General features: G+C 33.0%; 1 protein-coding gene across 3 annotated transcripts in view; it reads right to left on the bottom strand.

Annotated features, from left to right (window-relative positions):
* Positions 1-13,344, bottom strand: part of LOC143909607 (uncharacterized) — a 61,327-nt gene extending 47,983 nt beyond the window's left edge. For all 3 annotated transcript variants that reach the window (XM_077427677.1, XM_077427676.1, XM_077427678.1), the window contains exon 1: positions 13,110-13,344. The gene's annotated coding sequence lies outside the window, so the exon portion shown is untranslated. The remainder of the gene's footprint in view (positions 1-13,109) is intronic.
* Between the last annotated feature and the right edge of the window lie 884 nt (positions 13,345-14,228).

Raw genomic sequence — 14,228 nt, 5'->3', positions numbered from 1 at the left:
TGTTTGAAAAAATTCGACCGCGTGGGGATCGAACACATGGCCGACGACACGTGTCTTTTCATTTTTTATTTAACAACTTAATATGCCAACACCCATGCGATGATATGTCACCGAGTACAACACTAGTACATACATAAATACGGTTCCCTTTCAAGGGCTATATTATCTCACTTCACCAAATTATTATTTCGCACAATTCCGAAAATGTTACCTAACATTTAAAAATACTAACAATTCAATTACAATAAATTCAAATCGTGGTCCATGTTGATATTGTTCACTCGGATTACCACAAACTACCTCAGGTAGGGTCGATTCCGTTTCCTGATATATTTCAGGAAACGGAATCGACCCTACCTGAGGTAGTTTGTGGTGGTGGATTGTTATGAATGTTATGATATGGTCCGCCGCGTCTTTCGCTTGCACGGGCTAGCCGTCTCAATTCTTTTCCCTTCACGATATTGGTGAATTGTTACGAATGGAGACAAAACATTTTATAATGTTCTCATCACTTGGAATATTCTAAATTGGGTCTATCAAACATCATTATTAGCATTTTTTGTTTTGTTAAAATAGCACATATTTACACATACATTCTTGAATGCAAATATGGCAAAGGAATCGGCTCACGAAACGATTCCCTCAGAACAAGTTATTGCACGTGAGCGCGTGAAAAACAAATAACAAGGCATTGAAATGTTGCATTCTCGATCGATTGTTCGACAAATAATTCAGAAGATTAAATTTTGAAGACAGACAAGATGCTGTTAAGAAAGGTGGACTACTTATTGGGATATTTCTGTTAGCACAAATGAAAAATTATACTCATCACTTCAAGACAGATTATTATAATTCAAAAATTAAAAATATGTTTTGTCTATACTTACTCCCTTGTTTCAAAAGTCACGGCATGCCACTGGTATGTACATACATGTGTAAATAAAGTATAATATGATTGTCTGTAGTTACTTTTTAGCATGCGAAATATTTGCAGTACATACAGGTTTATTATGTAAAATACAATTTCAGGGAAACTGTTATGTACAAGAGTGAAAAATAAAAAAACTACACCGCACAAATAAATGAAACTCGCCGTAAAAACTCATTTTGCGCTAAAAACGAAATCAAACACAAACTTTTAACTAGGAACTTTTCAAACAAGTGAAAACCTAAAAAAACCGCCACACGGCTACGAATATGCTATTTTGAAAAGAACAAATCAAAGTTGGTCGTTGTAAATTTAATTTACTCGGTTGCACAGCTCTTTCATTTTTAGGAATTCCATATGTACGATTCCCGCTCCAATACTTAAACAAGAATTCAAAATATAACTGGAATATACATGTAGAATTGAAGGGGGGAAATGCAGTAATTGATAGCACGAGCAATGTGTACACACCTATAAATTATATGTACACGGTCATACCTCTGTGTAATAAATCGATGATGGGCCATCTTTGTCTCTGCAGCCACGTACATACATAAACAAACCCTACGAATCAAATAGCTATGAAATCTTCAAAATATGTATGTAGTCGATTTTTTTCTCTGATACGGAGTTATACATATGTTAATTCATGTTTGAATTATTCAAGAAAAACTTCTTTACGGACTGTATAGGGAATGCTTTGATATGGCTGAACGCATCATTAAAATTTGCAACGCTCAAACATCACTACACTTAAGCTTGAGTGGAAAGACGGGGAATCACCTCACAAACCTAGCCTGTTTCTTAGCTGTCGTTTATGGTAATTGGATTATTACGCACATTGCAATCGCCCAAAAGCAAATTTTTGCCACGAAAATCGCGAATACGAAATATTTGGCAATCGAGTTCTCGTTAGTATGATGGACTTTTCGGCTGCCAGATATTCCGTTATAGAGATTATAGTGACTTTTGGACGAAGCCCTTTGTGGGCAATAATCACCGAACCGTCGTTTATGTACAAGATTTTGCGCAAGGAAGTCTTATTGCTATGGTAAAATTATTGAAAAACAAAAAAGTAGTCGCTATTTTATTGCAATCACATATTTAATAAAATCAAGAATGAAAAAAGTAAGTGAATTAAATTTTCGTAAATAATTAATTTACAAAAAAGAATATGTTTCCAATATAGTACATACATATGATGTATGAATTGGAATCTATAAAATTTATGAAAACAAAAATACTTCTGGGTAATACCCAAAATATGTAAGTTTCGAGACATCTAGTATACATATGTACATACAATAAGACAAAAAGGCAATAAAGCGAGAAAAATCCTTTAGCTACGCACAAGAATGTTTATAGTCGACAATCAAAATTTACTATCCATAAATAAGTACATGTAGTTTTAGACTATAGGTACATGTAGTTTTGAACCAAAAAAAAACATATAAAAAAGCAGTTAAATTATATTATATTCGTTCAAAATTGTGAACAAATAGTAGGTAAAAATAAGGTGATAATAATATAAGCAATATTTATTTCATAACGTGATTATCGTCAATATGAACAAAGAGAAAAAAATATACCTATATATTGAACTAATAAAAGTTAAAAGTATATTAAAAAAAGGGGCGCAGTAATAAAAATAAGTAAAATGTATGTAAACTAAAAGGAATGCAATAATGTGTAAAATCATAAATCTTTTCATTATACGGCGAATTTTATAACTCGGAAATTCCACTGGAAAGTTTTTGGGAAAATTCATATTTTTAGATGCATTTATGGATCAATCGAAACCAATAAGTTCTATTAAAAATCAGGTAATTTCCATAGATAGGTTCACGATTAAGTTGATGGGAAGTGCAATTTCACACACACGTATATATGTAATATAAAATCCCAAAACACAGTTTTTGGATTCGAAAATTCCTCTGGGAGCTTTGTGTTACACATATTTGCAGGTGCATCCATTAGCTAATGAAGCCGATTACAAATCAATGCGTGCGCTTTAAAATTGAGAATTCCTATTGATACATACTAAATCAATTAAATTAATTGGCGGTCTCAAGAAGTCTTGAGATTTATGTAATTTCTTAGCATTTTAGCATATTGCATTAGAATATACGCCAATCAATATACATTTACTAGAAAAATAATTGAAACATTTTTAGATTTTGGCAGTAATTATGTAGGGATTCATATAAAATTTAAAACCATTCGCCTCAGAATGTCTCGGCATCTCATTAAGATTTCACTTTCATGATCATTTTCGTCAGGTTTTAATTGTACGGGAAACAAGTATGTAAATTGGAACTCTATTAGTAACCGATAATTGTATTAATATAGAGTTCATCTATGTCTCAATATTAATACAATTCTCTTTAGAGGGTGCTCATTTTACTAGTGCGATGTACAATGTACATAGAAATAATTCATTCAAAGCTTTCAGGAATAAATGCATATTCGCAGAATTCTATTCGTCCTGCATTTTTTATTTTATTTTTCATACATAAGCGGCGCGGCGTACAATAGAAAAGTTTTGCCCTTCGTTTACTGAAAAATAAAAATTCATACTTTTGCATGAAAAATATTTAAAACGGAATTTATAGTATATATGCGGAACGAGTATCCGCATATATACTATAAATCGATATGTTTTCTAGTTTAGAGCGACACAAAGCGCGAAATTCCTAGAGATTCCACTTCATTCAAAAAAAAAATGAAAACTGCACGATAAGGAAGAAAATCCTTTTTCGATATCACATATCTTTTGTAAAATAAGAGCAAAGAAGACAATATTTCTAGTTCCGCAGACACTTGTTTGGGACAAAGGATATTTTGAGACAAATTCACTATTAAACAGGAAATCGATTTTAGAAACTATATACATACATACATACATACATAAATACAATATTAAACTACATCTAAATTAACTGCAAATAAAATATCATATTTAAAATTAATTAATTACACTTAATAAATATTTGAAACAACTGATTTAAATTCAATTAGTATTTAAAACAATGAAACAATAACGCAGCAAAGATTTTCTACCGATCGAGACACTTGTTGCATTCGCATTCTTTTTGCAGCAATCACAGACAAATGTAATTGCACGAACAAACAACGCAAAACTAAACACAAACAAAATCTAGCATTACATATACAAAATATCATTTCAATTGAGTTTCCAGTAGAAAATGTCTACATATCTCAATTATTCCTATTGGGTGATGATTCTAGTATCGCGGATTTCAAAACAATCCCGATACACTACTGATTATCATGATACTTACCTATTACACTATCAATACGGGTTAATTGATAGTGTAAATTAATTACAAAATTAAATTTTTTCTCCCTCCAATAAGGTCCAACGAAATGAGTCCTACTATTATTTTATTTTATACCCATTTCAGTACATCGTCTAATATAAATAATAATAGTAAAAGAAAACAGTATCAAAAACAATAATATGCCGTTAATCACGGTAAATGGATTATTTCGCACATCGCACGATCGCACACACGACAATCGTTGCTACGAAAACTGCAAACACGGAATATCCGGCACTCGAGTTCTCGTTAGTATGATAGTTCGTGTGGGTAGCCCTCGATAGATGGAATTTTAGATAGACTATCACCACTAGTCACCGGATCCTGAGGGCGCCGTGTATTGTTCAAATGTTGTAAATGCATTGTTAAAGGTTTGCCGAACCTTTTTTACAAAGCATTTACAACAATTGAACAATAAACGGCACGCTTCCGGTCCAACCTCTAGTGATAGTGCCACTTACAAAGGATTGTTGGATTTGAATCCATATGATGTTCCAATACAAAAACTTGAGTGCTGTCTACATGTAAAGAAAAGAATGGGATCACGATGCCGTAGTTTGAAGAACGTTGATAAGACCTTAGGAGGAAAAAGCAAGGATACATAAAAAATAACTATCAAATTAATTGATAAACTCCAGTGGTCTCAAAATTATAGAATTATCCAATTATTTTGCTACGTCAATATTCAATGACGGTTATTCTTCTATTTTAAAAATGTTCAATGTGATGGGGAATAATAGTTGGACCTGCAGCAAACGATTATGCCGCTGATAATAGCAGATCATCGTCAACAAGCTGCTTCGAAAGAGGGCCGATCACCTCGAAGAAAAGTATCAGCAGCCCAAAAGCTGTATTTCAAAGAAGAGGAAGGTGCATTGTATGGGCTTGGAATAGCAGATTAGCAGTAGGTATGATATTTCTTGATTTATAACCACGAAATCAGTAACTTAAACTTTAAACGCGTTTTTCTCGAAACTACATTTTTCAAATTTGCTGCAGTTATAACTCGAGAATGAATCATCCGATCGATTTGATTTTTTTTCAGCTTCTTTTATATATGTTTCTCCGTGCCATGAACCTCCAGTTTTTCGATTGAATAAAAAATGTAATTTTGGCTGGCCGGCCAAAGATCAACAAATTTATGCGCGAAATTTGAATTTTTTTTTAAAAACTCCGCCATTTTGTTAAATTTCATTCTTTTTTTTTTGATCGAGGTTCATGGTACGGGAAATATCTTCTAGCTTAATACACTTTTTGAATTGTTTGATTTCAGGCACTGTGAAGGTCGCTATCACTGCAGCAGTAGGGGTACTTTTTTTTTTGAAGCATTGGGAGATTGCGTATAACTCGCTGAATTTTCAATTCTTTTGTCCAAAAACTCTTATTATGTGTTTAGTATATATCTATAAATATATCCAAAAAACGATAAAACATTCCATCCAGTAGTTTTTTTTATTTTAATTCCCAAAAATCACCTTTTTTCGCGCGGTCACACTAGTGGTCCCCCTTAATCTAAAAATTCATATAATTTTTGACAAAAATTATACAAATCTTGAAAATTCAATGAACGAAAAAAATATATATACAAATAAATTTTCAAAATAATTTCATTGAAAAAATCGGAAACCAGTTGTTTCAAAATTGGGGCTAACATTTTATTGAATTTATTTGAATAGTTTTAAATTATTTAAATTTATTTGAATATTCAATTGTTTTTTTATTAAATTCAACGTCACAGATCCTACGAACCAAAACTTACATACATACATACATACCAAGTCTCATTCGATAGTATATATTGGATAATAATGAAAAACAATATTCCGAATACATCAACTCAAAACCAATTATTGTTGCAAAAAAATAAATAAACAGATTTAAAATTCAAAATTAGTCCGCGTCAGAATGCCATTTCATGTGTTTCAATTAGATTTGCCATCCAGTGCAGAGCGGAAGTGAAAATGCAAACCGGTCGTTTCCGTTCTGCGTTCGAAAGCAATTTTCCGTCGCGGAGAATCTCAGAGTGGGGGGGTAGGGGCGGAAAAAAGGGTGTTACGGCTGAAGCGGTCGGCGACGAATTCGAAAGTTGGCAACAATAAGTCGCGTAGAAGAAGAAGAAGAAGAAGAATAAGAAAAGAAGAAGAAGAAGGTGCCGGGTCGTACGTGGATGATGCGCGACGGTTGGCGACGGCATTTTAGGATTGAACTTACTTGAGGCGATGGGCGCGTCTGGAGGGCCGGGAACGAGATCACCCAGCTCCATAGAGATGTGGACCGGCCGAGCGATGTGAGACGACTGTCGACCGATCGAGTGTCGCGAGTCGAATGTCGAATGTCGGACGTCGGATGTCGGATGTCGAATGTCGGATGGCGAGTGGCGAATGGCGAACGGCGAATGGCGAGTGCCGAATGTCGAACGTTCCCGCGTTCGAGAATCGCACTCGGGCCCGTCTCGGGTGAACTCGCTTTTTGTTTCGTCCCCGGGCTCGGGCGCCAAAATAGCGCATGCGCATTGCACCCCACCCCGCCCCACCCCACCCCACCCCACACCACACCACACCACTCCAATCCACCCTGTCCACACCGTTCTCTCTCCTCTCGATGCGCTTTGCATCCAAACCCCATCCTAGACGATGTGCATAGCCAATCACTGTCCTTGCCAATTAGCATATTGCTTCGGTGATTATCACCCACAAAGCGCTCGCCCAAAAGTCACTAGCATCTGGCAGCCGAAATGTCCATCATACTGACGATAACTATCATACGAACGGGAATTCGAGTGCCGGATATTCCGTATTCGCGATTTGCGTAGTAATTCAATTACCATCAGCCCGGATGTAACGCAGGGCTGTGGATGCAAATTCCTTATTTTATTTTTAAGTTTCAGGGCCCGGACTAGAGTTTCCAATTATTCGACTCCATCAACTATTTGAATATCGAATAGTAATATTCGAATAATTTTAAACAATAGAAAACAGTGTGAAATATTAATTCAAAATAATTAAAATCCACATACATTAAAAAGAAAAAGTATATTTACCGTCCGTACATAAACTTTATTTAATTTTAAATATAATAATGCGTTGAATGTTTCAAAATTTAATCTCGCCCTTAATTTTGTTTTATTATTCCGATTAGAACGATCTTTCAGTAGCAGTTGACGTTGGCTCAATTGTTAATAAAGTTTTTAGAAGGATATCTAAAGCTTCGGTTCGTTTTTTTTAAGTTATCCAAGTACTTGATATCTTTTTTTAACCTCTTGGAATTTGAAAAACGTACTTTTTACTTATATAACCTGCACGCGCGTTCAATCATTTTATATAATTTGAGAAAAAATACCCGGATCGATAACGCGTCACTACGAACTCCGAAAATTAACTGAAGTTCAAAACAACATATGTAAATGAAACGAAATATTTCTGCTTATCCATAAAAATTGCGTTCCCTCTTCTGTCTGTATTTTCGTTTCCGTTTCAAATAAACGCTGCAATAAGTTCTCTTTCGTAAAATACATAAGTTAAATTTCTAAAGCGAGGAATTCCAATGACAAGTTCACGAATCCATTGCACTGAGGCGATAAAATCACTTCGAGTCGACGACTAATACGAGTGTTAAAAATAAAATTTTATTATGATAAAAAAATTCTAAATTTATAAAATTTAGAATTTTGTAAAAAATAAATTCTAAATTTCACGAATATTATTCGAATAATTGCTCAAATATTCGAATAATAACTAGTTCAAAATAGTCCGAATATATTCGAATATTCGGATTGGAAACTCTAGCCCGGACTACTCGAGGGGCCCCGTATCGGGACGTTCAACTGTTCGATATTAATATTTTGTATTATTCTACATAAAAGTACATATATTTATTTAATACCAAATATTTATTATTTTTCGATCCACGCATTCTCTGTGTCCATGTGAAATCGTACCTGTTATATTATATGTACTTTATTATTCAATATTTTAAAAAATAACAACCAACATATTGGTACATACATAGGTATTTTTCTAATAGTTCTGATAGATTTTGCGCACATTAAAAATATACATACATATATATAAGCTCTTTTTTTTAGTTTGTAATTTATCGGTAAATACCGGTTTACCGGTAGTAGAAAAAATAATTTAGCTTTACCGGCCTAAGAAATTTGAAGGTAAATCCGGTAACGGTTAACGGTAAACGGTAAAAAATAATTTACCGATTACCGGCTTAAAAGAAATTTGATGGTAAATCCCTAAATGACACTCAAGCGTGTATCGAATGTTCTGATTTTCGGTTTGTGTGCGTCGTTACCGATTTTTTTTTTTTTTTACTTTATTTTTTAATAATATTTATATTCCCCAAATATCCTATTATCTATGTTTATATGTAGACATAAAAGGCTAAGCCGTCCTTTCGTTCTTAACGGACCTGAAACGTATACACATCCATACAATATACTGAACTGCGCATTTTATAATAAGTGCGCATTTTCCATATCGTGAATATAATCGAGTAATATTTAAAATATACATGATATAAAAGTTTTCGTGCACCAGGTCACTAGTAGTAAGGGTTCGAAAATCAGCCCGATGGGAAGAAAAATCACAGTTTAAAATTTTTTAGTAGTGATTGGAAAATTTACTAGGTCCGAGTTCTGTTTTTAACGACTCCACATTCGCGATATATTCGGGGTTTTCAACCATACATAAATACCGTGTTTCGCCCCATCACATTCAAAGACTTAAAACGAAACATTCAAAGATTTAAAAGACTAGAAAGACAAGCTGGAAATGATCTACTAACTACTATTAAGAAAAAAGGATACTTTGACGATTCACCCTCCTCCCTCTAACGTTCGTGCACCCGAATAACGACATGAAAAGCTCGAAAATTTCCCGACTCAACCCTTCGAATGCTGACCAACGCCGATCAGCGTTTTTCCAACAATTCCATGAGCCTGAAATACAATATATTTTTTGACAAGAAATGCGTTGAACATGGGTCGTGTAATACGTGTCAATGATTATAAAGACTGGTTTACACCGGAATTTCTGAATTTATAACCATAGCAGAATTTCCCGATGGAAATCCCTAACTGCTGACTATTTTAGATTATGACTTGGCGTTCAGATTGTGATCATTACATTTTAACAACAACGAAGAAGATGGAACTAGTTTTGGAAAAATACATTAATTAATAGACTTCTTTTGTTTATTTTATATTGTTGTAAGATATATTAGAGAGTCTGAACACACCTACACAAAACTCGAAATCCTCGGCGGTAGTAATATAGGGTAGGGTGATCTAGGGTTCATTTGGATTACTTACATTTTTTTTACCGTCAAAACTCAAAAGTTAAGTAAATTTTTTTTATATATGTTTAAAATGTATAGAATTTGGCTACTAGGGAATTAATGTTATACATTTTTTATCCAAACAACATAATTTTGTTTTTACATCATGTCTATGTACATATGTAATTATAGTGTTCGTTTGTTTCGGCTTTGGTCGTAAAACGACGAATATTGTCGAATTACATAAAAATCGATTGGAATATTTTTCCAGTTTCCAGGAATAGTTCATGTCTATGTGTGTGTGTGTTTGCGAGCGGGGATGGTAGGGACGTTCTCGGCAAAGGGTTTTGATGTCTGGTGCCCAGGGGCGACATTATTTGATCACATTTCCATACCTACATACATATGTATAATGACGATGCAACATGGAGCCGTCCAATATTGCACATGTATGTACATACATATATATTTGGAGCACTCTCTGTAAATGCATAATAGTTCGGTAGTGGTATTTAATCCCTGAGTGGACACGTCAGCCGCCTCCCTTTTTATTACTAGCTTGTTTGCATTGTTTTCAATCGTCATAAAACAAATATGAAATATCGAGGATTGTGGTTTTCGGCATGAAATTTTGAATTGCAATATCAATTTTGTAGTTCATATAATTTTCGCAAATATTTAACACGAGTATATAATGAGGGTTTGCGGTAAATACAGCAATAAAAAATACGAAGCAGACTAATCTAATTTTACTCAATATTTGTACATTCATCTAATATATAATTTCGAAAGAGACTTTGTATGTTTGTAAGTATGTAAGTATCTTTGGTTGGGAACTTCGTAAACAAAACAAAGTTTCTATGACGACAATTCAAATGGTTGAATATTATATTTTTTTCGATGCAAATAAATTTAATGTAAAAAAAACAAATGAATATTTACTATTAGATTCGCCATGTTTAAGCCGTTTATATTACAAATACTGAGCGAAGCCGGGTAAAACAACTAGTATAATATATGTATGTAAAGTTCATATGAAAAATGAAACTAAAAAACAAAATCCCTGAATTCAAATTCATATTAAAAAAAAAAAACACTCCTGAATTCTAGAAACGAAAGACAATAAAGACTACGGAAAGAATATAAGAATTCAATATATACAAAATCAAGTCGACGAAGTTTATACTACACTCAAGGTATATATATTTTCGCCATGTTTAAGGTGTTTATATTGCAAATACTGAGCAAAGCCGGGTAAAACAACTAGTGTAATATAAATTGGAAAATTTTATACAATAATATTTTTTAAATATTTTTACTTCAACCTACTTACTTACTACTTGTTTTTTTATATTTTTCTCGGAAACCTTTCGGCGTATTGAACTGATGTTTCATATCTAGAATTATATGTTAAATTTCAAGTTATATATAAAATTTTGTGAACATGCATCAACCGGTGACAGTTCACTATTTTTTTCGACCTTTACATATGTGTGCCCTTCACGCCAAATAAAAACAAAACCATTACATTTTATGGGGGATATTTTCGTCTTATAAAAGTCAAAAATACTATGATCAGTGATCATTGATCACACGGTTTTTCCACACCCCTGAACGTATCAAGCTGAAAATTTATATTTGTATTCTTTGCGTAGGTTTTTATCAGAACGCAATTTTATTTTCAAATACTAAGACTTTATTTGGACCGAATTTGTCACACGTGAAGATTAAATCCATCTCATTCGTTGTTTTGTGAGAGATTGGACGTCTGCAAGTATAAATACGAAAAATAAAATCGATTGTGATTGAACCGATTCATTAAAATATTAATTTAACAATAAATACGAACTTTCGGAAAAAATTACGTTAAGCGGGCTCTAAGTGAGTGAGTGAAAATGTGAGTGAAAATGTGAGTGTGTGCGTTCGCGGCGCGAGTTCGTGCCGTTGTTCGCGCGCGAGTGTAGAACCCGCTCAACACATCTGTTTCTGAGATAAAATAAAGTAGGGCGGACCTTTCTAAAAATTCTCTCCATGGGATGAACAATTTCTAAGAATTTTACCCAAGACATACCATTCAAAAAACAAAATATACTTTCATAATTTTTTTTCCAAAGTAGCTTATTGCAGCGATTATTTTATTGGCCACTATGCCACCCAAAAGTAACATATAAACGTAGCATTCATAGATCCATAGTATATCATTAATCATTAAATTCATACTATTTTCTTATAGTATGAATTTACACACTTCCTAAATTTAGGGGGGGGAGGGGGAAATGATCCCCCATGCCCCCCCCTCCTAAATGACGTCCCTGACCCTAATGTATGTACATACATTAGGCCGGAACGAAAAATGCGAATGTTGGATTTCCATCGAATGACTTTAGAGGAAAAATGTTGTCGTATTAAGGGAACGTTAAATAAAAATAAATCTCGAGATACATCGATTGATTTCAAATCAATCGATGTATCTCGAGAAATATTTCTAAAAAGTATTTTTAATATATGTATATCTCATTTTCAAGATTGATTTAGACTTTTTTTTTAAAAAAAAAAACTGAATATTGGGCTTTTTTGAGTGTTTTTATGGGTGAAGCATTTTGTTAACTAAATTGTCATTTTTAAAAACAAAAGTCATTGAGAGCTACCTTGGGTATATAACTTTAATTTGAATAGGAAAAATACCTAAATTAATAAATAACTTTATAAAACATAACGAGGTCAAATTGACCTATTTTAACGCAAAATGTCGTATTTTACTAAAAATTTTTTTTAAATAATTAAAGAATTTAAATTATTCTCGAAAAATAAATACTACTTTTTTTAAATTTTTGTCGAGATAAATCGATTGGTTGGAGGCATAGGACATTGTTTAAAATAAATGATTTTTTTTATTTATCGTTCCAATATTTGAAAATCCAAAATTCACGTTTTTCGCTTCAGCTCCTAATTTAAGCTCAATCTCAAAAATTGATTTAAATTGTGCATATTCTGTTTTAACTTTCGATATTTAATTTCGATATAATAATTATAATTTTAATTTCATTTTCGACATTTAATTTTTATTTCGATATTTTTTTACACCATTGGTCCCAACGAACGTTTTATCAACCAAAAAATTCCTAACGCCAACTAACTAACGTGCGGTAGCCATCGCAGAATACCGTTCGTTAACTTCGTTGGGCTGGTGTGTACGCAGCATATATCACGAGTCATGACTCATGATTCGACTTGGGCTAGGGATCGAGACAATATCGTATTAATTCCTTAGAAAAATCATTTACTACAACCTTTTTTTTTTTGTTCTCTTGCTTTGAACTCTGATGGAACGACCCCGATTCCTAACCTAAGTCTACTCATGATATATGTATCTGAATGCTCGGATGTCACGATACAATCTATACCCACGTGTTATTATACATACGAGTATACGACAAAATGTTACACAATGTTACGTGTTGAAAAACTAGTGTCATTTTAGTAATCAAATATTATATAATGTATATTTGGCGAGGTTCGGCGAGATATGTAAGTCAAATTTTTAGGTTATTTACCTATTGTCGAAGTGTCAAGGCAAGGTGAAACTACGTAGAGAGATGTCAGATTCGTGTACGAGTTGACAGTTGAAAGTTGAGGATGCAGATTGTATCTCCACGCGCACACAAGCTACCATGCACTTCCGATTCCTTTTGACACTAGTTGAATGAATCCTTATGTGCAAAAATCGCCTCGCGTGTTTGTTATACAAATACGATTATTTTTTTCGGTCATGAAGGCGGCAGACTGATCAATCTTATCAGTTTGTTATTTCCGATAAGAGTATAACTTATACAAGAAAACTCATATTTAGTTCACTTCAGTAGTTTCATTTAGGTGTTGTATTAAGGGCCACGCCCTGGATCGAATTTTTTTTTTTAAGTTTAAAAATATGCTTTTTACTTATTTGCTTTTTACAAAATATTTAATTTGAACGCGTGTGGCAACGACTCTTAGCCTTTTGAGATCGTGAATGATGTTATTATAAAAAAATCTAAGAAATAAAATTGAAATGAAATGTCATCGCTGACATTATTCGTTATCCAATTCGTTACCTTCATAAAATGCTATCGCCGCCCAAATAAACGAGAAATTTTGTCAATAATAAATTCATAAATTGTATTCCTTAATGTTTAGAAGCTATTTAAAAAAGTGACCGGTAACAATTTGAAATTTAATATAATAATCGGCATTTTAAAAGTTATATCATTACTCAGAACTTCAGAAAAGTAAAATGTATTCAAACCAATATTTTCATTATATGAGCCGTTATATTTTTAAGTGGCGGAAGTTCAATTTTCAGTTTCGAAAACACTATTTCTGTTTGACTTCATTCACAAATTTATATCACTTATTTTAATTCGATATGTGCAGAATCTCGGAAAAGCAGAATAAACGTATTAAAGACCACCAGTATTTTTAAATATGGCTAAACACAAAACATCATATTTATGTTTTGCGAGATATTTCACGAAATGAAATGAATATATCTATTCTGATTCTGATATTTTTTCCGGAAAACAATTTTGTAAGACTAATTAATATGATTAATACGTTTGTACGTTTATGGAAAATATCTAAAGATATCGATTGTCATTTCCAATTGACCGATTTAACGAAGTTGTTGTGTGCTCTCT

This window comes from Arctopsyche grandis, chromosome 3 (assembly GCF_051622035.1).
Source record: "Arctopsyche grandis isolate Sample6627 chromosome 3, ASM5162203v2, whole genome shotgun sequence".
Lineage (NCBI taxonomy): Eukaryota > Metazoa > Arthropoda > Insecta > Trichoptera > Hydropsychidae > Arctopsyche > Arctopsyche grandis.
This window is presented reverse-complemented; position numbering and strand designations above follow the sequence as displayed.